The following is a 27,505-nucleotide window of genomic DNA, read 5'->3' as shown; positions in this document are numbered from 1 at the left end:
ATTTCGGAAAATATGTGCGATAAACTAAAATCCTTGAAAACAAGTAGCATTTACTTTGTCAGGAATATCAGATTACAATTAGTCTTCAGGAAAACCTGAATCATTTCACTGACTTGTGTTTGTCATGAAATGAATATTGTTTTACTTCCTCTGGCATATGATAAAATGTGTATCAGAGGTCAATAACAGAGTTCATGGCTTGTAATACCATAACATGGAGTTTATGGCAGTGACTGTCTTTCACATACCCGCTTTTCATCATATCGCCACTGGTCTTCCCTTCCAAACGTTTCCCGTTTCCTTGGCCCAATAACGAGGGAGGTCTAAGTGGAAAATGGCCAAATATGACACCTTTGAGATCAATTTTGATATCGTATGTTCTCGAGCGTCCAGTACGACAATGACAGGGAGATGACGCAATCCTTTCAAAGTACAGTCTCCATATGACCATTCCGTGTGTTTGTAGACTCCACTCAAAGCAATGACGTATCAATTCAATAGACTTATGGATTTCAACTTCTTTCTTATTTCAGTGCGACTTCTCGTCAATCGTGTCCGTACCTTTTTCTGATGAAGTTACCAGTACCTGAACCGACAAACTGAAATACTATAATGGTACTAGCAAGCCCCATCCGCGGCACCGACATCACAAACACATACAAAGGAAGGTTTTATTACCTAGAAAAACACGGGGTTTCAGGTCACAAGTGCATCAGGCTTCATTCTTGTCCAATTTACAAATTTCATCCACGTCTACTATTTGTCAGAGGCATATAACACGTTTGTTTAAACTTCCTCAGTTCGGCGACAAACTGTCTTATGAAACACTTTGTTAAAGGTTTTATTAATTGAAACGGCAATGCTAAAAGCTCCTCTGTCAAAATAAACACGTTTTCTTGCCCACAACCATTATTAACCTGAGGTGACACGACGATCAATTTCCACTAGACCTCCGCTTCTAACAGAGAGTTCAGTTCTTTCCAGTGGAATGAAAAATAGGTAAGGTACCCAAATTTGGCAGACACGCTCGTTCCTCATGTGAAGTATGATGTGGTCGAAAGAGGAACATCTTGGGACAGGAAATTAATAGAGGGTAACGCCGTTCATAAAAAAGACTGTGTGTGCATTTCCAAGTATCATTCTTCAAAGTTATTGAGTAAGTGTTGACTTCGGTCCACAGTGAAATTAACAGTTGGAATATGGCACCTTTCCAAATAACGACCCATTTGTCGTTAGTTCCATTATAATTCACCGGGGGCCAGTTGTGGCCTACTCATCTAAGACGTGCAGAGTTGTGAACTTTGGGTGTCTATATAAAGGCACTGGTCTTATTTATTGACATGAAACTATATATATTGACAAGGAAATATGTATAGGTGTTCTTAAAGTACATGTTATTATTCCGCCCCTTCCGATCAGCAGCCGAATAGCAACAAGCAACAATCACACAGGCACAAGGTACGTGCATATCTATAGACGAGACATGGAACATCAGCAACACGTACTTAAAAAGTTTTCCCAGACAATTAATGGGAGACAGGAAAGGAAACGGTCAATAAATCATCACCCGATTGCTTTCATTGTTATATTATACAATCAACCATGGGGCAGAAACGTTTTGTATACATACAGTAACACGTCTTTTCGTTTTAGACTACATATATGTTATATTGCCAAAAGAAGTTTCCTTTTAATTTAAGCATAATAGTTTTGAGACAGCACTGTGATGAAAGAGAAGAGCACCAATGTTTTGTATAAACCATCTATCTTTGTTAGAATGTATTTTTATTTAATCAGCATGCAAGTTATTGTACTTGATGCGAACTGTAGGAAACAGTCCCCTGAGCCTCGTGAAGTCAATTTTCTGTAATCTCCTGCCGGGCGAATATGTGATCAGTGCACACGAGATCAAAGAATGACTCTACTCTACATAACCAATGACCATGGCGTTTCATTCACGTACATAAATATCGTTGATGTTTTGAATAAACCACGGCGAATGAGATAGCGCTACACTCCCATGGGCGATGTCTGACACCAGCTGTAACTGAACTTCATGTCGTGTTGTCATGCAGTTGCTGTCCCCTGAAACAGTGAGAACGACAGGTATCAATGTTACATGTACAGCTCAACCTTTGTCATTGCGAAACAGATAAGTGCTATATTGAAAATGGGATTTTGTTTATCGCTCAAGATCAACAATATTTTATGTATGAATGTTAGTTGATACTCATTAAGTAGAAAATAAATGCAAACATGGATTTGATTAGCATATCAAACTGGAAACATTGTTCAAGCAAATCGGGGATTGAACTGATGTGACTATGGGACACAACTATAAAGGGCACGACCTCCTCGACCCACGTATGTGTTTACAGGGGACACGGGAGTTAAGGTCATTTGTATCTTAGTAACTCAACATTAATCTTCCCAAACAAGAATTAGGAGACATAGTACTGACGGTGAAGGCATTGGTAAATTCTCCATACCACTTTCCTTGTATCATAATATACAATCTGTTATGAATGTAGGGTACAGCAGACTTACATGCCCATACAATTACACTGCTCTTCGGCTTGGCATACATGCTTGGGATGTTGCACAAAGAACTCTCCTTTCAATTCAAGCAATAATGCCTTCGAAATGGAACGATAATTTAATACGAAATGTATCGATGGTTTATATTCTGCACCTCTCACTGTTCGAAAATACTTTGATTTAATCTAAAAACCTAATCTAAGCACGCAATATATATTAAATGATGCAATATGGATCTAAAAGGTTTCTGCGTCTTATGGATGCCAAAATATCGAAGCCTCATTCATCAAATGCACTCGAGATCAAAGAATGCACCAACCCAAAGAACATAGCGTTCCGTGCATGTTTATCAGTCTCGTTTGTATACATGGATTGAGCAAACCAAGTCAAATCAGATAGCACTGTACTCACATTCGTAACGTCTCCCGTCACAACTGTATGTGAACTTCTTGTGGTTTGTACGTTCACATAGCTTCCTCTGAAATATTTTATCAAAAGCCAAATCATTTTATAATACATTTCTAGAACCAGCTTTATATTCATGTGTGAATGTAAACCATATGTTGATTAAGTAAGAGCTTGGGGTAAACAGGCTTTCTAAGCTGCATCGGATAAGGTAATTGCAGGTGAGGGTGTGCAATGTTTCATCTATTAAGTTTCTCAGCATAATATGATCCTGAGTTCGAATTCCTCAGTCGCATATGATCTGATTTCGTCGCAGGTGAGAAGGTAAGCTACGGATAGAGAAAAACTGGAAGACATAATCCTCTGAATCATGTCCAAGGAATGCAATTCTCCACATTTCAAATTTCAAATTTCAAATTTCAAATATTGATAATACCAAACTGGTCCTTCGTGGCACCAAAAACACTCATTAGCATATTGCTTGTTGTTAAAGTCGCACTCAGCAATATTCCAGCTATGTGGCGGCGGTCTGTAAATAATCGAGTCTGGACTAAACAATCCAGTGATCAACAGCATGGGCATCGATCTACGCAATTGGGAACCGATGACATGTGTCAACCAAGTCAGCGAGCCTGACCACCCGATCCCCTAAGGCGCCTCTTACGACAAGCATGGGTTACTGAAGACCAATTCTAATCCGGATCTTCACTGGTTTTACAGATATCCGTTATGCATTAAATGTAACTCCCCGGCCAAATTCTTGTGTTTTTCTTCTGAAGGAATTCCAATTCATATGCAAAACGAAACAAATCAGCGAGGAGGGAAGCACAGTTTGTGCCCTAGGGAATGCTTATTGTTTTCCTTAAAGTAATCTCCCCAAATTTCGCATGTTGTGAATGAGGAAGTCCGGCATTTCATAGACTATTTCTGTTTTCATTATCTTCAAATGACTCTTGAGTCTGATCATCTGAAGAAGGGACAAGAAGTAGTCCAGAAACGTCCTGTTATACAATAAAGAAGTTGCCATCCATATACTCGTCTTGTATATTCACCAACTTCTAAATGCCTCTCAAGAATCTCGACACTTGAGTAATTTTTCACAGATTGTTTCTTCTACATGGTAGCAAGAAAATCAATAAAAATATTTTCAATTTTGTGAATCTACATGTTATTATTTGTTTTATCAAATAGGTTATTTATAAAGAAAGGTCTACGCGATTTATGGATATGGTTATTCCTAAAGACAGGTTTAGGATCTGCTGGTTCTGGTAATATACCCATCGTTGTACGTCTGGCCGAGTAAGGTTTTAGCAATATTCCGGCAATACCTAGGTGGGGGACACCAGAATGGCTGTCACAGTGTGCTTATGTGTGGAATCTACCACGTTGCTCCTCTCTATATATAATCGTTTATAGAGCTTTGCAATACAGTACTAAGGGGACTTCAGGTTTTACTCATCTGAATAACTCACGTTTGAAGATCTCCTCCAAGCTAGAAATAGTCAGTTACCATGATTACACAGGCAGTCTGTAGCGTTTCAATTTCACTTCGGGCATTAATTGCAACGTCTAGACCAAGACTGGACATTGGCACCACATCGAAGAGACATATCTCATTACTTGCTAATGTGCACCCATCGCCTGTACTGAAATAAATCCGGTGTAAATAAAACCTGAGCATTGCAAGTTGGTGTCACATATGAAAGACTTTATTATCAGTTTTAATGAAAATCAACACATTTCATGCTGAATGTAGACATAACCTATTAAAACCCATTGTACTGTAATCTGATGATTTCAGAAATTCAACAGTCCCTTTAAATTATGAATTGACACCACGTTAAGTAGGGTATTTATTACAGGCATTTCTTGAACCCCTAACTTGCATCGCCCACATGACGGATAACTGTTAAGCTGAGGAAGCGACCCTTACCTTTTTTAATTGTCTTGTCGTATACTGCTCTCTGTAAATACCATCTTGCTTAGCATCTATTTCTTATTTTAGCCACCAATGATGGGCAGAAAGCTAACTGTTGTCATCACTATCATTAACGCTACCCTTGGATCTATATTGCAGACATTGTTCACCTGAGGGTGGATGAGTTCACTGCGATGATGTAGATGGATTTTTGCATAGTTCCCAATCTTCCTTGTACAAGATTACTATATTCACATTATAGAGAATTAAAGAACGACATTTGAATTGAAAACTTGGGTTCTCAATATATCCATTGATCAAAACAGAAGCAACTGTACAAAAGCGTCATCCACAGAAACATCTCTATTTCTGTACAGGTTTTACCCAATAAACCAGAGATGACCAGGACATAGTTCTGGCTGATGTCTAGTGTTAAACACGAATGAAGTAATTGTCGAGAAGTGATTAGAAAATCAAGCATACACTACAGACACGATTCCTATTGCTGACATAAAATTAACGAAATTATTTTAATGTTAATTATGTTTATCTGGTATTATAAACTATGGCCAGTATAAATCGCTTTGTTTTGTTTATACATTACGGCACGTGTCCATCCTTCATCCCAATTACTCCAAAGACAACTTGTTCTCAAGACTGAGGGTGTATATAAAAAACTTCTCTTCTTCCCAACCACGCTGTTGTCATCAAGTAATATCTTTAATAACTTTGCATTTGCTCACAACACATAATTGCCAAAACACAGCTGATACCCAACCCATTACCAGCGCTGCAGGGCCACAAGTTCCTAGCCAAATGTGGACAATTCTCTCACAGCACTGTAGAGGCTATATGCGGTGCCTTGGCAACATGTACATGCATGGAGTGTTTGTGACTTCTAATCAAAACACTGCACAATATTTACGCTGTTTGGGGGGAAAGCACCAAGTGTGTGTGTGTCACTTCAACTACGTTTGTAGATATACGTATTCTCTGCTTCAATGTGTTGCTGATTTACACCCATGTGTCACGTTTGTGACATCCGGTCGATGACTTACATTCAACATGGCTAAAGAATATTCCCTCAAATCTTAAACAAACATTGACCATCCTGAAAACATGCCTTCTTGCTCACACACGTGTGTAAAGTATGTGGATGATATTGTTTTAGTTGAGTGTTGCAATGTAGCGCAAAGAGGACAGATTACACTAATAGGAACACAACAAAAGGGTTCTGACATTATTCCCAGGTGGGACATTGAACCCAGCCTTCTGCGTGACGGGGAAACGCTTTACCCATTAAGCTGCCTCACTGCTCCAAAACCTCCAGTGTATTCCATAAGAGTAAGTCCATGAAGCTAACGCTTTGACATGCTTGGAGAAATTTCCCCAGAATATCACTGACCAATGGAGGTGTTCATCAAACTTTCTTTGTGCTCTGACACAGCCTGAAAATAGACCCACAGAAGAGTGTTATAAGCTTTTGTCACGTTATGGAGCTTTCGGCGCTCGACACGCGCTTTTAATCTCTGGTTTCAAGGCGGGTGCACTTAAAACTCCCCGAGAGAGAGAGCTTAATAAATCAATGTGATCATTAATATGGTAACTCTGGGGTCATATTACTGACAGGGAGATTTTAGTATCGCTATTCATAGGATACATTACCTGTGTGCTGATGTCATAAACATATGTGTTGACAGCAGAAAGCCAGTAGAGGTTAAATACAAGGAAGAAGAAATATTAAGTGCTTCTAACTCAAGCATATGTTGCCAGGAGTACCATTCGTGGGGAATTGAAAACGTATTGAACAGTATCATTGGCAATAACAATGTTCTACCTCTGTATATTATGTTATAGAAACAGCAAGAAAAACTATTGTTTATTTGATCCCCATCTTAAATGCTCAAGTAGCTGAACATGATATTCAATTTGATATTTGGCATTCAGTTTCTCACTGGAAAAATAATATTGTCAGGACGCAAAGAATTATGAGACATATTTACGTTGCTTTACACAGGAATACACTCTAATCCTCTTTGGTGACATTTACGTTCTGATGGAAAGAAATTGAACTTTGTAACGTGATTTGGAAGCTTTATGCATTAAAGAATAATGTTGGTTTAAATATGAGGCATTTTATCCTTTTTCGTCAGTGTTCTCCGGGGTTTGTTTTGATACCAGAGCAAAAAGCCCTGGGGCTATATCGTCTTGGAATATTTTGTCTTTTTTCGATATACTCTACAACAGCAAAACCCTCTCACGACATTTCAGTATGGGATGTTTGACTGGTCTGCTTGACATGTATTTGCCTACAGTGATGTATGCCTTTAATTTATAAGGTTCTTTTTATAGAAACTGCACAGCTGACAATGCCGATGTCGATGTAAAGTGCCTTTACATTATTTTCTAACATAAAGGGTGCAATCCTTTAAAAAGATCAAAACAAAAAGGACAAGATATATCAATTTCAACGTCAGCGTGAAAACATTATCGGGGGGTCTTGGCTGCGTTAAAATGTATGTCAAAGGATGTTCAAATATGCTTCCTGTTACCCCATTTCAGCGCGCATATGACATGATGGAGACGTCTAGGTCATGTTCGTGTACACCACTTCCAGAGAGACACGACCGACACGTCAGTCCACAGGCTGATCGATACTATGAACGATACCATTTCAAATATACAACATATTCAAACGTTGTCCTTTCAAACGGCACACATGTATAGGCATGATGATATGATGTCAGTTTTCGAGTGAATGCAGAATTCCTTAAATTGTAAAGTGTCAGTGAATCAGGAAGTGAATGAGGGATGGATGAAGGATGGAAGTGAGAAATTCACTAGTACACTAGGTACACCCCCGACGACCTGTACAAGGTATATCCATGATTGACAACATCGTGACACTGGGGCAGAGTGACATACAATTAACATGTTGCAGATCCAGACACTTTGGGTACATTAGTCAATGAACACTTGGCTATCCCTCAGTCAAGTCATCCCTCAGTCCAGTCAACACTTCATATCATGATACACATGATCATAAAATGGAGAGTTGGATCCACCAAATTAATTGTTCTTCTTGGATCCGGTGCTTCTGACATGAACTGTTGTTACTTCTTAACAAAACACCCCGTATTCGTCTATAGGTCGCCAAATCAAATCATTACCTTTATGATGTACTCATCCTTGTTTTCGTGATTTGTTTATTCCAGCAAAACCATATGGGTTTTTCCCAAGGGAGTTATATAAATGAGAAATTAGGGACGTGAATCATTAGCTCAATTATTCATCAGAAGATGATTGCATATCTGTTATTAGAAATACTATAATTCTCACACTTAATCTAAATTTTGAAGAAGATTGATGTTCATTCCAAACAAATAGGCAAACTGACACACGTGAAACTCAAAAGTTTGAAACTGATTCATCAAATAAACTCGACAGATCCCTGTCTACAGAAATCCTTGCTAAAGGCAGTCGATTGTACCATTCGGACAATATCATGAACCTGTTTTTTATGGATCACTCTATAGAAAAGGTGAGAGTACCCTACTCCCATGGTGACACCCGTCCTAAATACATACAAAGGCTAGTCAATTGTTCCCTTAAAATGACGCTGGAATCGTACAGTGAACACTGCTTTTCACAGCGATGTCTTCTAATTTTCATAAAGTTATTTAAAATGAATAATATAATGTATAGAGCCGGTACAATTTTGCTTAATTGAAATAAAAACAAGTAGTGTACCTAGCTTGAAACACATAACTACATAAGCTTGAAGACCATTCCCTTTAAAACCAGTGTCTTTCCCTGCTTTGATTCACACTACTGCTTGCAGTGCAAATCAAACTGAATACGGAATGCCCACCAAATAGTGTTACAATGTGTAACATAACGCAATATCTTCTGATAACATGTACAGTGTGAGAGGAGTTTTGAAACACCCAACCCTTTGCCCTGAAACATTATGTAGTCAGAGGAAATTAATTGCTTAAGTTCATTCCCTTTGACAATCCTATCTTTGTTGTATACATGAATGTATACGATATGCTCTATGAGAATAGTTCATAGAAGATGAAAGTAGCGTTTTCTTAATTCAAAGAAAGGCAGTACCGAAATAGAACCAAAGTGTTGCAGAAACTATCAATGGCCGTTAAAATAAATCCTTTCCCTGAATGAATATGTTTTGATGTAAGCCGGGAATGTTTTGTAATCATGCAAGACAACACAGATCGACCCGATGTCTCTTGGATCCCACTCTGCAGATCACATTTGTAAAGCTGTGATTGGTGTGCAGGACATGGCGAGATCAAAGCATTCCGTTTCACCAAATTTGCCATGTACACGGACACTAGCATAACATTCTAATCGGAACTGACTGTTCATACACCCTAATTGTTGACATCAATATAACAGATACATTGAAATGATAAGGGAGCACGCATATATACTCAAATGTTATTGTGACATTTCTTTTCATGGATTTGAACCAGAGAAAGAATCGAAGAAACGCATCAACGTAGTTGGTTTAATTGCGAAAAAACATGGTCAGTAATGTATACTTAAAAAGCACAGACCCTTATCATTTCCCCTCACTGCAGTCTTGAGAAGTGCAAATGTCAAAACAACACCTCGTTCGTCGACAAATATATTCGAAATGCCGAGCCTTGGGGAAAATGACAGATGAAGATCTATAGGAATGCTTAATTCTGCTACCTAGCAGCTTTACGTTGCTCGCCGATTCAACGTTCATAGAAAAACAAATTGGCACCCATGTTTCTTCAAACAAATCAAGTTATAGTCCGAATACACAATGTGTTTGAGAAAATGCTATATGTTCGAACCCACATCCCCAGAGTCAGGCACCTAATCGTCAGCTCGCAACCGCCGAACCACCTCAGCCACCGCGGCTTCCATAAAAATGGAAGTCGGACAACTGGTAGTCTTGACCATGGACTTTTACATTCATCAGAGGGGTACACAAAGTCGATTCCCCACAACAACAAAATATAACTTGACTTTTCTACCTTAAACTTTGCAGAGATGGTCAAAATATACAAAGATATATAACCTATTAAACGTCATGCCAAACACTGTCCTTTGGTTCAGTGTTACAGAAACATGGAAGACTTAGTTCAGTTCTGTGCAACTTTAAAACTACAATGACCTTATAAATACTTGTCAAGGTCGTTAGTGCCACATAATCCCATGTGTTTGGAAAACGACACATGTCCAAAGGGAAATGAATCAATATCACTGCACTACCAAACAAAAATAGGAGACGATAAGAACACTTGAGAGGCCAGTAGCAGCTAACTCTGTAAATGTTCCATCTGTTTCCGTTGGGATGGATGTGAGCATCTGGGACGTGCCGTCCATGTAAAGCCTGTCGAAGGCATTTGCGGACTCTCGCCCAATTCAGAACTAATCACTATGCAAGGTTGCATAGCCAAGCAGGTCCGGCTTCCCTTTTGGACAAGACTCGTACGGTTCCTTTTTACTTTTTGTCTGTTCCCTTTCTTTGGGCTGTGTTCCTTCACTGTACAAATAGCTATAACACACAAACATGCTTAAACCAATATACACATGAGCATAATCTCTAGGATGATCGCAAATTGAAAATATGCCACACCTTATTTTAATAGCTGTTTCAAACCTACTCTATGTTTTGTGGGGGAGGTATTTCTTGTAGGTCAGCTATTCTCAAAACATATCTATTCGTACAATCAGTCTGTTACAAAAGATGGGCAACATGATGTAGGTTGGGTGTAGTGGAAAACTTCATAAGTGTAATATTTATGTGAAGTGTTTTTGTCTTGATAATCGATAATGTGGTTATCGTGATCATGTAAAAATGGTCGAGAGAAAGCAAATAATTATTTTCTCAATACTGTAGCTATCTGTATTAATAGATTCGGGTATGATATATTGTGTGTTTCTAAGTAGAAAACGTGTATCTATTAAAAATGCAAGGTCAAAAAATCAATTCCCAATATAACTGATGATCATGTACAAGTGCTTCCTGTTGACGGAACACTCATGACAAGACTGACACCACAATCTTCCCACAAGCGTGGGCTTTGCAGTGCATTGCTTCAATTACATTACTAGCTATAGTTCGTCTCTCTCAAAGTGAAAACGCAAGAGACAAAGAGAAGATTACTATGTCGCCATTCTAATCATTGGTTTATTTGGCAGTTCAGTTTACAGTAAGTGGACCAATGTGTACTTTTAAGAAATGAGAAGAGCCTTCTCCCTCGACATACAACCTTTGCTCACGATATCTTATAAATATATCAATTCAGAGATACAACTTACATCTTTGTCTAATGAAAAGAAAACTTAAAATCTAAAAAACCATCTTTTTGGTGAAAACATTCCTTCAAATCGTTTCTCCTACAAATGAATTTTTAGAAATTTGCCATGCTTGTCTTGATACATGTATTGGAATGAAAGTTTAATGTATATCATACCTACAGGTACTGTAGGCGTTAGACGTTTGCAGTCAGCACCAACAAGTCGACAAAACCAGTTTCTATGATAGATATACATAGCTTATTACCGGCAACTCTTTAATTTTGTCCTACACAAATTCTCAGCTTCTTAACAATTATTTGTCGTCACAGGTAAATATCATTCTTGATCTTGTGCCAATTCAGAAGTTTCTAACACTTTTCAAGAACGCATATAACGTCGGTGAATCGGCGATCTTACTTTTGCCACTTCCTTTAATTTGCCATAATAAAATTTTCTTTTACAACAAGGGCGTCACATCCATTTTCGTAATACTAAGAAATCTATCAACTAAAAGCAAAGTCCGTTGGACGATTATATCATACGCATGTTTCTATTATACTTGAAATTGGCTCTTCCATTTGAGGAACAATTTCAACGGTAATGCATAAGTAAATAAGTATACAAAAAGTAAATTAAATATTGATCTTACTTGTTTATGCTGTATTATGAACTACAGTATTCTGAACCAATGTGTAAACACGTTTGTGATTGGTGTAATAATGAGTCTTTGGCTGAACGATAATGTCTGGCTACTGTAAGTGAAAACTTCCAAAGGAATACACTGACCTGCACTCTAACGAAACATGTTGATGTAATTCTGAAAACCTTGGACATTGGTTGAGCAAAGGTAATTAATTTGATAAAAAAATGAAGCTATGCGTTATATTCGACTACGTATCAAGCAGTATCAATATATTTGTACCACTGTTAATATTTATTCCAGCTGAATTTCAGACACTTGGAACTACGATGGTACTTCTCTTTTGTGACATACTCTTCCCTTCAGTGATCCAATAGCCCCATGTTAGGTCAAATGATTACGCAATTCCAATGAGTTAGAATGTCTTCTATTGCAGCTGTCGCTCAAATGGAAATAACAACAAAAACACATATTGACATGCTAATAAGAAATCTCAACACTCGAAGCCATTGCACGATTCCAATTGAATCATGTTGAATCAGTGACGTTACATGGTACAAGATGTACAACATTTGATTGGCGATTGTTCATCCAGAATGTCAATAAAACATAGGCTAATCACATGAACAGAAAACCGTAACCTGAGTCCTGGGTTCCTCTTGTTAATCAAATGGCCTGGAGTTTGTCACATGGGTTATTTGAAAAGTTTTATCCTGTGGAGTCGTGGAAAGTACAATTGACGTTTAAGTCACAAGGAAAAGAAAATATCATATAATATGTTTTTAGGTTTATGTTGAAAATGTCGAGGTGTCAATGCGTGCAAACCTTTGAAAACATTAAATTCATTAATTTAAACTCAATTACGTGATATTAAGGTCTATGGCAACAATGGCCTACCCTGACCTCTTACAAGGTCACACAACACTTTGGCTCCCCAGATTCAACTGTGGCTGATGCTTGTACAACATTAATTAGTGATAATTGTGTTAAATCCAACATATTATGTTAGTAACCTTGGTGATAATGAGGTTTAGCCCAGCACAAATGCACAATGTCCTGACCTTGGGGAATGTCAGGGAGGAGTTCAATCACACTGAAATGGGGATAGTGAATTTACAAAATGTGATCTATCAAGTGTCAAGAAGTCGTTGGGTGATGTTCATGATGTGACTGCTCTGCATGTTTTTTGCTAAGTTGTACTCCTGGAACCACATCTATCCAAGATTTAAGAAATATACCGCAGTCAAATATAATCAAGCATCCGAACTGCAGCTTACACAGTGACGAATCGCATTCCTGCATAAAATGGTATTACCACATTGCAAGTGTTCACATCAAGTTTTACCAACATCATCACTGAAACAGTTAGAATAATGGCTGGTTAACAATACAAAGACATTTCTTTGAATTGTAAATGGTCTTGGAGGATTAGTTCCATACACAGCGCAATGGAAATACATAGAATCAGTCACTCATACATGTAGGATCATGTGGTACATAAGGTCATTAACTGTTGCATCCCTGAGCAAATTGCCATGTCTTGTCTGTCAGCCAGATCAAAGTTGCCCCACCTACATCTGTCATTCTGACATGTTAGAACATATCTACGCAATGAGCTGCATGCTTGCATGAAAACCATATATGAACTATGAAGGACACACTTACTTCAGAGACTGTATTGAATACGAATTTTATGGCAATTAATGGGCCATCACATAGTTTTTAATATATTGAATGTCAGATCATCCTTTCAAGAATGGCATCATAAACTGTATAAAAAACCGGGTGCCGTGTTCATCTTAAAGGTCAAGCAAAAGTGATAACACTTAAAGGAGGAATTTCGTGAACTGCTTTATTTATATGAAGTTTAAAACTACATTCATCCTTTCTCGTCACAGATAAAGCAATGATCCAGAGAGAAAGAAAAGGCAACTTCCAAAAAGTATAATAGTGTTCCCTGTTCGCTTTCCTGTTTAATCAAAGTTACACAGAATTGGTGGTCTGCTCCTCCTTCACTACGTCAAATTCCCCTTCTCAAACGATTTATCACCCGTTAAATCTTAACGGAGCAAGCTTTCTTTACGTGAACGTTGTCCTCGTCGTTCCTGACACTGCATATTAACCGTGAATTGTTTGAGATACTGAAGGTGCATATCGATAATTTGCCGTGAGTCATGTCATCATCAATCCACATGATAGAAATGATGAAATGTGAAAACAGATGATGGTCATGTGTAGGAAACGTAGAGACAAACTGATCGCTTTGTAAATTAAGACGTGATAAATGAAGCTAGTTTATTGTGACAGAGGAGTTTTACTGCTGCAAGTTAAGTGTAAAAAACCTTGGAGACGGGAATTTGTAAGACAACATGTCTCCATATAAAGAGTTCTGTTAATAAATTGGTTTGAAGTCTTTTAGCAAAAAGAAGCAAAACCATTTAAGTCGTCTAAATCACACAACATCTTCTCTTCGGCTCGCATAAGAGATCTCTCGACATGAAAAGTTCATACTTTCACTGATGAAATAGGAAAGTTTAAAGTTTAAAATATTGTTAGCAGTAGTTTTTGCGTATTACCTTTGGACAAAACCCTTCGGAAGCATGAAGATACGACGTCTTTTAGGCTATTTCTGGCACGAAAAAGGACAATACAGCTCAAGGTGATGTCTTATTCAAACGCAGCAGAAAAGCATGCAGTATACATCCAGGTGTAGTATTAAGTTAATGCATACTAATCTGTTTAGATTTTAAAAGGATATTTCTTCTTGAAGCTGAGAAGATTGGCGTGTTCAGTACTTTTAGAGGCTTCACATACGACAATACGTTTATCTTTCAGAGAGTGAGTGAGTGAGTTTAGTTTTACGCCGCACTCAGCAATATTCCATCTATATGGTGGCGGCCTGTAAATAATCCAGTGATCAACAGCATGAGCATCGATCTGCGCAATTGGGAACCGATGACATGTGTCACCCAAGCCAGCGAGCCTGACCACCCGCTCCCGTTAGTCGCCTCTGATGACAAGCATGGGTTACCGAATGGTTCATTCTAACCCGGACCTTCACGGGTCTATCTTTCAAAGAAGAGAGAGCTAAAATACTAACATAATCACTGAAACGCTTATGCATGGTCATGCATTTAAAACTTGCGAACACAACCCCCTTAAATTATATGGGTATCTTAACGCCTCATCTAGGCGGTTTCGAGATGAAATCAGTTTTAATCTGTATCTACAATTAATACAAGTTATTCTCCAAACTTACATGGTTTAATCTCACAGTGTGATGTTAGTGTACTACATATAACGCATACCATTTGCCATGTCACATAGCGTATATCCACAATAGTATGACTTTAAGTAGCAATTTTCAATTAACACTTGATGCAAAGTGAAAGAGTTTGAAACCCTTTCAATAATGGATATATACATGGTTCCACGTTTCAATACCGCTTTTTGCCAAAAATAATATTTGTAATATGACGTTCACCAACACACTTTCTTTTGTAATGGAAATGAAAATCGTGATTTTCGAGCGGATTCGTGTCTGAGAATGAATCTTGTTTCCCTTGTTCTTATGTTCGTGGCATTGTGTATGGAACGGAAAAGGAAATGAACTTCTTGGATGGCCTGGCTTGGTGCCGCGTGGCCTCACCGCTAGATTGTAAGCGTCAATTGCAATTCCTTTCAGCCAAAACCCACACAGCCTTAAGGATGGAGACGTAAGATCTGTCTGCAAATGTATTTGCTGTCATGTAAAGTCTGTCATGTATTCATTGATGGTTGATTCGGTTTAGACAAAACATGGAACCTAATGCATGTTTAGAATTAGGCCCCTTCAGATTTGAATTCAATATTTTTATATTTATGGATGAATGCACGTACAGCGTCCTGTGCGCAAAATGTGTATAACCACAGCTACGATACATTTAGAACGCCAAAGCCAGAACAAACGTCTCGTTTGGCCTAAGAAACGGATTCAACTGGACGTAAAATGAAGCAACAAAAATAACCGTCCCAAACAACTTATTGTACCCTCAACATAATAGAACTATTCGAAATCAGTGACATCGATCAACTCACCATTGCAACACAAACACCGCCTGCTATGTTTTAAGTTACTCATGTGATAGTAGTTCGTTTGTGGGTCGTGTTTAATTTGTGTTTCAGATGCAATATCCATTTGTTTTTGGCAGTATTTGTTATGGAAGTATACACAGTGTTTTCCTATGCCTTACTATCAAATGATTCGTATTCCCACGTGGAATACACATATAGACGCTTCTTGATTATTGGTATATGTGTATCGATGACTTGTCCTTATTATATTTACACTGTAGGAGGCCCTTGATGATTACTGACATTTCCATTAAGGCAGACCTTTTGGAAATGAAACACAAATATACCACAATCACACAATTGGGCGAAATTTACAGATATCAGACATTGTGTTTGTTTAGTATTTAAAAACCTCAATGCCGGCCTTTGAGTAACCTAAACAGAAAACATAAAAGGAAATGTATATGTATTGTTTCCAATCTCATGTTGACTGTGAATTTTTCATCGTATGTATTAGTGCGATTTCAGATATAGCGGAAAGACAGCTCAGATGACGTACGGCGACTACCGGCGAGGCACGTACAGCAGGAGGATTGGTATTAAGGCAAAGCGAACCAATGATAGTGATCTTCATACGACTGAAAGACGCATTGTTACAAAGCCAGGTTCGATAGGTTAGTGTACCACTCGGCCCATCTTACCGCTGAAGACCTCAGGCTAAGGAAGTGCAGGTCTTCCGATGTTTAGGAACGTAGTTCTATTTGCAGATACCTTTTGTACAAAGTAATTTCTAAAAGTGAATATATACATGTACGTTGAATAATTTAGTGAATAATATGTGTCAGCATTACTTCCTGCCATATGCTCATTCTGATCGTTTCTTTAATTGACTGAATCATTTAAGAAATCAGTGGTCATGGGTTCAACCAAAGTGCTAAACGTCTGAGACTTGATTTACTTCGAACTTCCTTCCCACATTACGTCGACAGGCCATGATATGCCTTGAACACTGTTCAAAGGAGCGGTAAATGCAAACCTTTCACTCATTTATGCATGGAATCCATGCTTATGCCTTTCATGAACTTTGCACATTTATAACATATGTTATATATGGGATTACACTTTCTTAGTAAAGTACATATTCTATTACTTTTGTCGGGATGAGTCCCATCTGGGATTCGAACCCACACAAAGTCCGCAGTCTAGACTACCAGTTGTTCTACTTCCATTTTTGTGGAAGCCGCGGTGGCTGAGCGGGTTAGGCGGCTGACTTTGTGTGCTGGCGATTAGGTGCCTAACTCTGAGGGTGTGGGTTTGAATCCTGGATGGGACTCAACCTAACAAAAGCACTAGAATCTGAACTTTACTAAGAAAGTGTAATCCCAACTATAACATATGTTACATTTGACCACTTTTTAAATGACATTGGGTATTCATTGTACATTTAGTCCAAGTACTAAACTGCAATGATGTATTTTGATTTAAAAACGCTTATTTTGTACAATACTTATTCGTTTCATCTATCAATCACAAAGTACACTAATTGTTTCATTCTGGAAGTTGATGTACCTAGGGGATGACTCATCTGCTGCTGTAGCTGCTGGTCGATTAACTTCAAGTCACTTTGTAGGTTTAATGGGTTGTCTTAGAACACCCGTAGAGATGACTAACAAACATGGCGGACTCCCTCGACTCCTAATGGAAGACGTCAGAGGTTAAGTATTTTATCATGTTGTAATTCCCACACCGGTTCCTAGACAACAAAACTATGACCTTGGTTCTCACCATATACGTTTTGTGCTGAAGCTTGGGAGGTCAATGATTTGTCATGTCTGTCAAATGTCAACTGTACTTTCTGAGCACTGTTTCAGTTACTCGATGAGAGATGCTATGTCTAAAATTACATTCAGGATGCAGCATAAAATCTAGAAATGGAAACAATGGCGGCCCTCGTAGAACCAGTTCAAAACGTTCGTTTATAACAAATGATTACATAAAGTCCTCAGCAACTGCGAAAGATGTCTCTTTGTCATACAGTTCTTACTGAGTAAAGCTTTGGATACTTGCTCAAAGAAATGGTAAATATGGGACGGATGAAAAGCCTTTTAATAAAATAATCAATACATATTTGTCATTTATACTGGATAACCTCTATTTATCAAAGATAAGAGCCAAAAGGTCACTTTGGACGAGCTATTGATATGTATCTGAAATGACATCTGAATTACTTCAAGCAAACTACATGAATTATGCATTCTTTGATGTCCCGTTTTAAGCAAGACATTTCCACCAATACCCCACTTTTGTATGACAATAGATGCCAAAATTACAACAAGACGAGATTGAGCTTATTTATAAGAACAAGACATCTTTATTTTCTAACCCCTTTCATGTAGCTTGATGGAAGTCGTACTCCTATAGGAAATTTGGAATAATTTAGTGCAACACAATATGTATTACCCTTCATATATTGCACAGATACTTTGCCCATACAATTACTCCGTACAAGGTATAACATGTTTCATTGGCAATCAAGTTGTTGTGTTTGCCTCTTTTTACGTAATCGTTTTACTGGTATTTGCCAATGCCAAACCCAAGTGACATTTGCATTAACTGTGGCGAAAAAACAATACAACTGTATCTGTTAGTGTCATTGTCTATCATTTCAATAGTAATAATGGATAACTAGTGAATAAAGAATCTTTGACCATGACGTGTGGAACAATATGAAGCAACATCCAATCTGGTCACTACACGGCACAATGACGATCATCTACAAGTATTCACAATCAGAACCAATCCTTTCACTTTGATGGTGTCTTTTTTTTTTTTTTTTTTTTTGTGTGTGTGTGTGTGTTTGATGTCAGAATACAATTATGATGTTTCTGTCAAGCGTTACTTAAATGAGATAACAGTAACGATATAGATGAATTCCTGTATTCTTCTGAAGCTGATTTTTCTGTAGCTGTCCAATAAAACAAACGCGATAGCTGAAATCAAATGTTCTTTAACATTCATATTTGCTACACACGCACAAAGTCTCGTTCATGTATGAATCAAAAACTGTTGCCAAGATAAAAGCGACAGTTTACTATCCACAATTAATCGAAAACCTTTTCAGTTGTTTATCAGAAAGAAATAATTGCATGCATATAGCAGATATAATGCTTGCTCTAGGTTTTATTTAACTTATTTCTTAACTTATTAGCAAAGGTTTATTCCGATGTACAAAAAAAATTGTTACACCTTTTTCTTACTGATAAGAATCTCTGTCATTGTACAGAACAGTAATACAAAAATGACAAATTATTTTAGTTTCCACAAAATAAACCAATCCCCTGTCTGTCGAGAGGATAACCCTCGGTGATATTTGTGGATTGGGTGATCATTTCAAACACGCCTTGGAGATGAACTATCGCACGTTCATACAGATACTTGAGAAGGTGTCGTTCTTGTGTCAGTGATGAGAGACAAAGGTAAGATTTTGTAATGTGACATCAGGCATGAAGAGACTACACTCAGTTCTCTTGTGAGTGTTTGATAGCATGTCGGCTTCACACGATTTACACAGATATACTCAAAAGAGATTATCTTTACAATATCAGAACACTTGCGATCAATGTCTAAGTAATTATTCTGATGCGTAGAAGTAATTATATGATAAAGATAAACTTGATCGTTTCCATCATAGCAATTTTAATGAAATACCAAACTGCCATTACATAATACATACATTTAATCAAAACAATAACACAATATCTATCTATTTTGTATTGGCCTTGTTCGAGGAAACGCAAATAATGTCGGTGACTGACAGCCACCTTACCAACATTAAATGCACGATCCCGATTGTAGCCAATGGACTGTGGAATCACTTCACTAACACCTTCAAAGAAGATGCTGATTGTAGAATAGCCGTATTTTTAGTTACCGTGTGACATGTCTTACAACGTGGGGGTGTGACCTTTTCGGTGCGTCCACGCCATCGAAATGGTTATGAGCTACTTTGAGTTCATAAATCCCACGTAATAATTGGCATGACGTTAGATGGTTGAAGAGAGACGTATGGAAATATGTTTAATATGTTCAAGGGAATACATATACCATGTGGCGCCGGACGTATATTTATCGTATAAATGGCTGGTACCATATTTTTAATGGTTAGCGTCCACATGTATTTGATTATATGATAATACTTGCCGACCCATATTAATGAATGGACGTCGCCTTTTGGCCTTCTTTCAGAAACGAGACCTTACAATGATTGTTTATGATACTTAGAAGCAACTGGCTTTCCTTTGTTAAGTTTTACCAAAACAAGGATTTGCGTGTGATGTGTAGACACATGTCTGGGAATTACTCTTGCTTCCCCTATTCTTATGTTCAAGGCATTTTATATGGAAAGAAGAAGGAAATGAACTTCTTGGATGACCAGTCTTGGTGCCGCGTCGCCTCTCCGCTAGATTGCGAGCGCCAATTGCACTTCCTTTCATCTCAAAATCCTAAGAAGACTTAAGGAAAACGACGTGGGATCTGTTTGTTCGTTCTGTCTCTGGAAAGCTTTTTTGCCTTGATGATTGATTGGCCAGACAGAATTTCATTTCTAATGCATTTAACGAAAATATCTTCAGTGTTTATTTGTGCATGTGGTTTAAACATAAACTCTCAAAAGCGGAGAATAACCGCGGAGAATAGCGGCATTTCAATTTCCAAAGTTCTCGTGATATCGACAACAATGAAGATATTGTTTTCTTTGACACTACTCTCAAGACATGTTCGTGGAGGAAATGTTTAGGACAGACCAGCCTCACCTATTACACTTGCCATCATCATGGAAAATGATTCGCGTTTGCTTGTCATCGATAATGATATAAATATGATTATAATACTAGAATGCCATTGACATTTGAACATTACAACCGACTTGCAAGACATTCGTGTCCTAACTAGTAATACTTACATGTCCATAAGCACATTGGAAAAGGTCATTAATCTGTCTCACAGCCTCTGAATCACATTATGCCCCCTTCCACCACCCCTTACAGCAATGCTAAAGTCATAAATACAGCAATGCGAAAGTCATAAAGTCCAGATTTCCCCCGGTTCAAGAATGCTGGTTTAGGACATATGAGGTGATAACAGCAGCAATCAAGTTATGTTCCATGGAGAGGGGACAGAGCTTGACAAGAGGACCAATAAATACAACTGTCATTTAATCTTTTATCCGATAGTTGTAGGATGTAATTATTAATTGATAGCAGCACCAATAGCCCAAAGACGTTATCGATCTTTGAATATCCATCCTATTGGGGCTCCTTTTAAGAAATTATTCCTTTCTGGCAAATTTATATCTATTCAGAGGCTAAGCGTTAGTCTAAATAGCCATGTACATTTGGTTACAGTAATTTATCCCACTGAATAGTTCATATACAGCGAAGCCCTGTTGGGCCTTTAATCACTGTTAGTAAAATTTACTTGTTGGTTTTCGTGTTGTTTTTCTATTTTTGCTTTTGTTTTGTTTGCATAAGTTAGGATATTGTTTTTGTTGTCTTTGTTTTTTTTAATTTTGAAGGGGGATTGTTGTGTTGATTTTTACATAATTAACAAAGATGAAACATTCCCTTTTGTTGTACAGTTTATCCACGTTATTTACACGTGTTCGTCATGTCCTGTTTATATGCACTGCATGTGGTTTGAGCGAGTGATGTCGAGTTCGGCGTTATTGATCTTTCCAGCAAAGAAACCTTTGAGAAATGCGACAAAATTCCCATCAATTCCACCATTGCCACCACACCTAACACGTGTTTATCGAGATAAGATGCATTTGCCAGTTTTGTATTCAAATTAGATGTCTACAGTTAAACTGCTTCATGTTACCCTGAGGGATAGCTGAACAGAGAATATTGTAGAAACGTTTAATATAAGTTTTCTTATAGACCATGGAACTGGCGATAGCTTAACCGAAATAACGCTTTCGCCGTTGTATCATGGTAACAGAAGCAAAACGGATAGAACTTATAGGCGTTTTAAGGTTCAGGTGCGTCCGTACAACCACGGGATTATATTCAAAGCAATACAAGGAAGCTGGCTCAGCTAAGGGATAGGGCGAGGGACGACAATTATGTCCATTGTACTATCATTTGCCCGGAGACCTGCAGCTACATGCATATATGTCGATATCATGGAACGTCACAAACACTAGCAACAGCAAGACAGCTGTTTATCTGAAAAGAATGGTATTCATTATACATGTATTGTATTCTATCGGGCAAATATGTTGCACACTGATGCGTCAAATCATATGACGCTGTTTGAACTCTTCTATAAATTGCGTCCTCGATTGTGCCTCAAAACCTGCGAAATGTTGAACCGGCTCAAACTTAGGCACAAATTGAATCTTGGCGAGTTGAAATATCCCCTTAGTATTCATCCGAGTGGTCTCTTGTATTTCTGGTACATGTCAGTAAATTAGTGGAATCGTTTTAGCTACTTGATTATAGTTATCATCCATGTCACCTAATCTAAACGTCTAGGCCAAATTACGTTTTTAGACCTCTGCCAATCCGAGCAGAAGTTCCGATTCATTATACAAAGAAACAAATCAGGAAAGTCACTACAATTGTTGTTCATGGGAATGGCTACTGCTTCCCTGTGTCTTACCCGCAAATTTTGCATAGATAAGTGTTAGGAAGTGCAAACTTTCACATACTGTATTTCTTTTTTCAGTAAGCGTCGGATGGCATTTGCGTTCATTCTTTTCGACATTTTTTTCAAAAGACTTCTGAAACTCTGGTAATAGATCTAAATATGTACTGTCACATCTAGTAACAAAAGACCCTTGGAACAAGGATGGGGATTTTCGAAAAGGATGTTATATTAGAGAGTGGTGTGAAGTTGAAAAATATATAGATATTGGAAGTCTTCAACATGGGATCGATTCCATTCGTCTCAAATGCTTTCTGTGATTTTAAAGATCGTTATTTTGATCTTTGAGACAGGAATATGTAGGTGGTGCAATTGCTCTTTTTGCGGAGTTTCATGGAGCTTTGTAATCTAGTTACAGTACAAAAGAGGAATTGGAATGACAGAACATGGAGCATCCATTGGTTCTCATTACAATCTTTACGGCAGAGGTCAAGCATTATATCTTTCAAGACAAAAATAAAGGGTTTGTTCCACATGAATACTTTTTCTGAAATTTGTTATATATGAGGATAACCTCGATTCCCGTCAACTTCAAAATTCTTCTTGGGCCTGTTTGAATCACTTATAATATTAACTTTGTCTTAACACAGACACTACGTTTGCCTATTGTTCTGTTAAGGCAGGTTGTTCAAATGAGACTTGTTCCGTTACAAAGTAACTAGTGTATTTCTTAGAGGTACGCACTAATAGTTTTTTAGCGGTATGCAGGAACACTTTTCTGTGCCGAAGTTTGTTTTTTGTACCATGTAGAAGCGCAAACGCCGGGTTGTTTCTCTCTGTTATGGCGTGAAGGAAGCAAGCGGAAGGAGAGAGAATTCAATGGCATTGACGTTTCTGATTCCCGGCGACGGAATACAAGCACTACATCAATATTACATCATATTTGTGTAACAAAGCAGGTGATGTTGGGAACTGCATGCACCATGGTGTGGTGCTAATACTGTTCCCACAATATAATTCACACTTTCATTCTGTAAGTCAACATCGTGACGTGTTTTTCTTACAACGTTAGGGGCGGTGGGGTAGCCTAGTGGTTAAAGCGTTGGCTCGTCACGCCGAAGACACGGGTTCGAATCCCCGCATGGATACAATGTGTGAAGCCCGTTTCTGGTGTCCCCTGCCGTGATATTGCTGGAATATTGCTAAAAGCGGCGTAAAACAAAACTCAGTCAGTCAGTCAGTCTTACAGCCTAGGTGTTCCTTTAAGCCAGCTTAAACAACCTATTCTGCTCATTGTACGGTCCCAGATTCCATTTATTAAAGCAACGTAAATTTAGAAACGGTACTGTTTCGCTCTCATCTTATGGAAAACATCGTCTTTAAAAGTGCCTTTTCCACGAAACAACAGAAATCAGCAACGTGCACTAATCATCATAAATTATGGAAGGTAATCATTTGAAAGAATGTTATCACATTGCGTTATGTTGGTTGTGTTGTTGATGCGTTTTCATCAACTAAAGATACGCAGATCTATGACACAGATCATATTCCTTCTCATCGGATATTCTTAATAAATGACAGCTAGATGTGTACTCCAATTTTGTGCTCTATTTACAAGGTTGCGATGTTGTGGAAGTTGTTATAAATTACACATTTTGATGGGTTTAGGTGTCACACATGTATGTCAGCCGTACTGTCGCTCCACTAACCGTTATTTACTGTTATACGCATTTAAGTAACTGCCCAAACATCCTTTTTACTCTGACAGTATCAATTGCCCATGTTGACAAAATTACCGTATACCAATACAACAACGTGAACCCATTCATCTCATATCAAAATCTATTACTGGTCACACAGTACACAAGTTTAAATTCGCATTACCACTAAAATCACTGTTCGAAGATGCATTCTATGCTTCACATGACATTCGGGGTTTTTCACATTAATAACAGCAATTTATTCAGATAAAAAATGTTTAAACACTGGGAATTTCCTTGTGACAGATATAGGCTGTCATTACGTGGAGCCTGGTGTGATTACATATGTCTTTTTTGCCATGCGAGTGCTGGAAATTGGCTCCAGAAGCTTATTTGTTGTGAGCGCGGTTACAAATGTTCATGGACGGACGACCGCCTCCGTCCATAGCGTGATTAGAGCGTCCGCCCGGAGAGCGGAAGGTCGCGTGTTCGATCCCCAACCGCGTCATACCAAAAGACGTTAAAATATGGTACTTGTTGGTCCCTGCCTGGCGCTCAGCATTAATGCATACAACACGGACTGGTCGGCTCGGAGTCAGTATAATGTGTCTGAGTGGGGTATTCATGCTTCACTGCGGCATGGTATCTCAGTGGGCTAGCACTATAAAACCAGCTTCAGTCTGGGCTAGTACAAGCAGCCGCACATACCCATACACACGCATGCACGTCGTCATATGAGCAAAATAGACTCAGGCACGACGTTTAACCCAATTTCACCTCACCTCACCTCACCTCACCTCAAGGTTCCTTCTTTAGGTTCTTAGGTACACACGCGACCTGACAGGAAATCACATACAGGACATCATCGACTGTATAAGCATATTCAAAATTCGAAGTATATTTGACAATTGCCTTCTCCAGTCCGTTTATCACAAAATGACAACAATGAATTGACAAGTAACTCAAAATCGGGAATAGTTTATCAATTGTCACTACGGTACCACAGCAATGGATATCCTGTACGCAGCAATATCTGCTGTTTGTTATTTTTATTCCCATCACTGTAAAACGTCGTTTAAGAACTGCTATGTTGTTTGGTGTACAAGCTGGATGGTGGCACAAAGGAAAGAGGAACAGCGCAAACACATACTGCAAGTGCTCCATAGTATACGCTGTCGCTATTAGAGCTTGGCCATAAGGCAAAGCATATGGGGAACATATATAAAATATGTAGAATTAATCAATATTCTAAGATGCTTCGGTGAAAGATCAAAGGCGCCGACAGTGCTTTATCAGACGATAATGTGCACTTTTTGCATTACGTCACAATGTAATGCCATTCTAGTCTGCCCCCTCGTAATCGAACAATTTTGCATTACGTCACAATGTAAGCGACGTCACGATGCATGTCAGTTGTCATCGCCTCGTACAGCCTCCTACAGTAAACTACTCCGTAGCATTCCGTTTCTTGGTTTGCAGTTGCTTCACGCAGCTAACGTCACTGGTGGAAACATTACGTTTATGTTTCGCGACGTTTAAAATGTCTCAATTCGACTAACAAGTTTTCAGCGACAGGGTAACGTTCGCAATGTTTACATTCCCACAATGCAATCGTGGAATGTCGCTTGACTACTCAGCTTCATCTGGATGTAATGATCTAAACTTACGTTGATAGTAGAAATGCGACGTTCATATTGCCCCATATTGTTTACGTTGATCACAGATGTAATTAAAATAATTTAGAGAAGATATTTAATCCGAACGTAAACCGTCATCAAACTGTTTATCGTTTGGTATTTCTGGTAACGTTCGTCTAAACGTAGGGGGGCAGAGACATCAATAGAACAGCGCGCCAGATAGCCCTGTGCGAGGATTCTTAATTTAGGCCACCGACACCGTCGGTTGTTTTCTGCCTTAGATTAATCGTAATTATCCTTAGAAAGTATTAAATTTGGCATCTTAGAAAAGAAATACAGTTCGCTCTACCACCTGAAGCACACTTTCGCCCTGAACTATTATAGTTAAAGCACGAGGACTCTTGCGGGTCGAGTCGACTTTCTCCATGAACTTTTATAGTTAAAGCACGAGGACGCTTGGAGCCGCCTCGGGTGCAGATCTTGGTGGTAGTAGCAAATATAAAGCGCTTGCGTCCAAGTGCTTTAACGTTATAATAGTTCAGGGCGAAAGTGTGCTTTTATCAGGGCGAAAGTGTGCTTTATTACACTGTATTTCTTAATCAAAGTTTTCAGAAACAGCGAGTCAGACGTGCAATTGTTAAACTGCTTTCAGAAAATATCTACATGTCACTGAGACCCTTGACACTGAGACCCTTGACACTTAGACCCTTGACATTCCATCACAAGGGATATCTATTTCAAATCACGAATTATGAAGGATCTTTTTAGTAATATAAGTTCTCATTTAATTATTGCATTTTTAAAAGAATTAGATTTGTTGACTGATCTGTAAATAGCTAAATATTTTATTGTTGGTAGTTTAGATCAGTAACTGAGATTGTTAGTGGCTGTGCCCTCAAAGGGGGTTGAAGTAGCGTAAAATTATTGTCCTCCTGAGAGGGTACGTAAGTCCCAAAGCATTCAATGTAAATTTAAATCTACTGTTATTTTTAATCGTAGCATATATGTTATTTTAATTTGTGGCTTGAAAATCCAAAATTGCTAATATCTGAGGGATGGTGTAAATCCAGCTAGGGTCCATGCAGGAAGCAAAAGTACTGTAAGTCCCCATGGTCCCTAGTATGGTGATCTACCTTCAGTTGTTGGCAATCTATAGCCCGGTTTTATATTGTATTGTCAACTATAGTTAAACTGTTTTAGATTTAATTACTAGTTTTAAATTATTCTCTGTGATAATGTAGTTATTTTACTGTCCTTCGTAGGCAGGCTTTTATAATTTACTATTACTTACTATGTGTACCAATTAATTGTTCTCGTCACGATATGGCTGAAATATTGCCGATGTGACGATAAATTTTTAACTCACTCACTCACTTAGACCCTTGACGAAATACCTTGACGCTGAGCACGAGTCAACTGTGTGCATACATTTGGATATAGAAACAAATTATAAGAGGTGAAATGAGGGCTGTGTTATGTAAATGATCTGACATCCTTCGTCTCCGAAATCATAGTCTTCGAGCCATCATGCAGAAACGTGAAGAAGGATATAAGCCCATTTTCTTCACACATTCAACTGCCACTAGATACCAAGTGGGGACTGTATAAGAGAGTTTGGGAGAAAGTACCAATGTGAAAAGGTGAATGGCGTATCGTTCTCCACGCTGGC

Source organism: Haliotis rubra, unplaced genomic scaffold (genome assembly GCF_003918875.1).
Source record: "Haliotis rubra isolate DU_JTF1 unplaced genomic scaffold, ASM391887v1 Scf237, whole genome shotgun sequence".
Taxonomy (NCBI): domain Eukaryota; kingdom Metazoa; phylum Mollusca; class Gastropoda; order Lepetellida; family Haliotidae; genus Haliotis; species Haliotis rubra.
The sequence above is the reverse complement of the archived record's forward strand: the minus strand, read 5'-3'. Positions refer to the sequence as shown.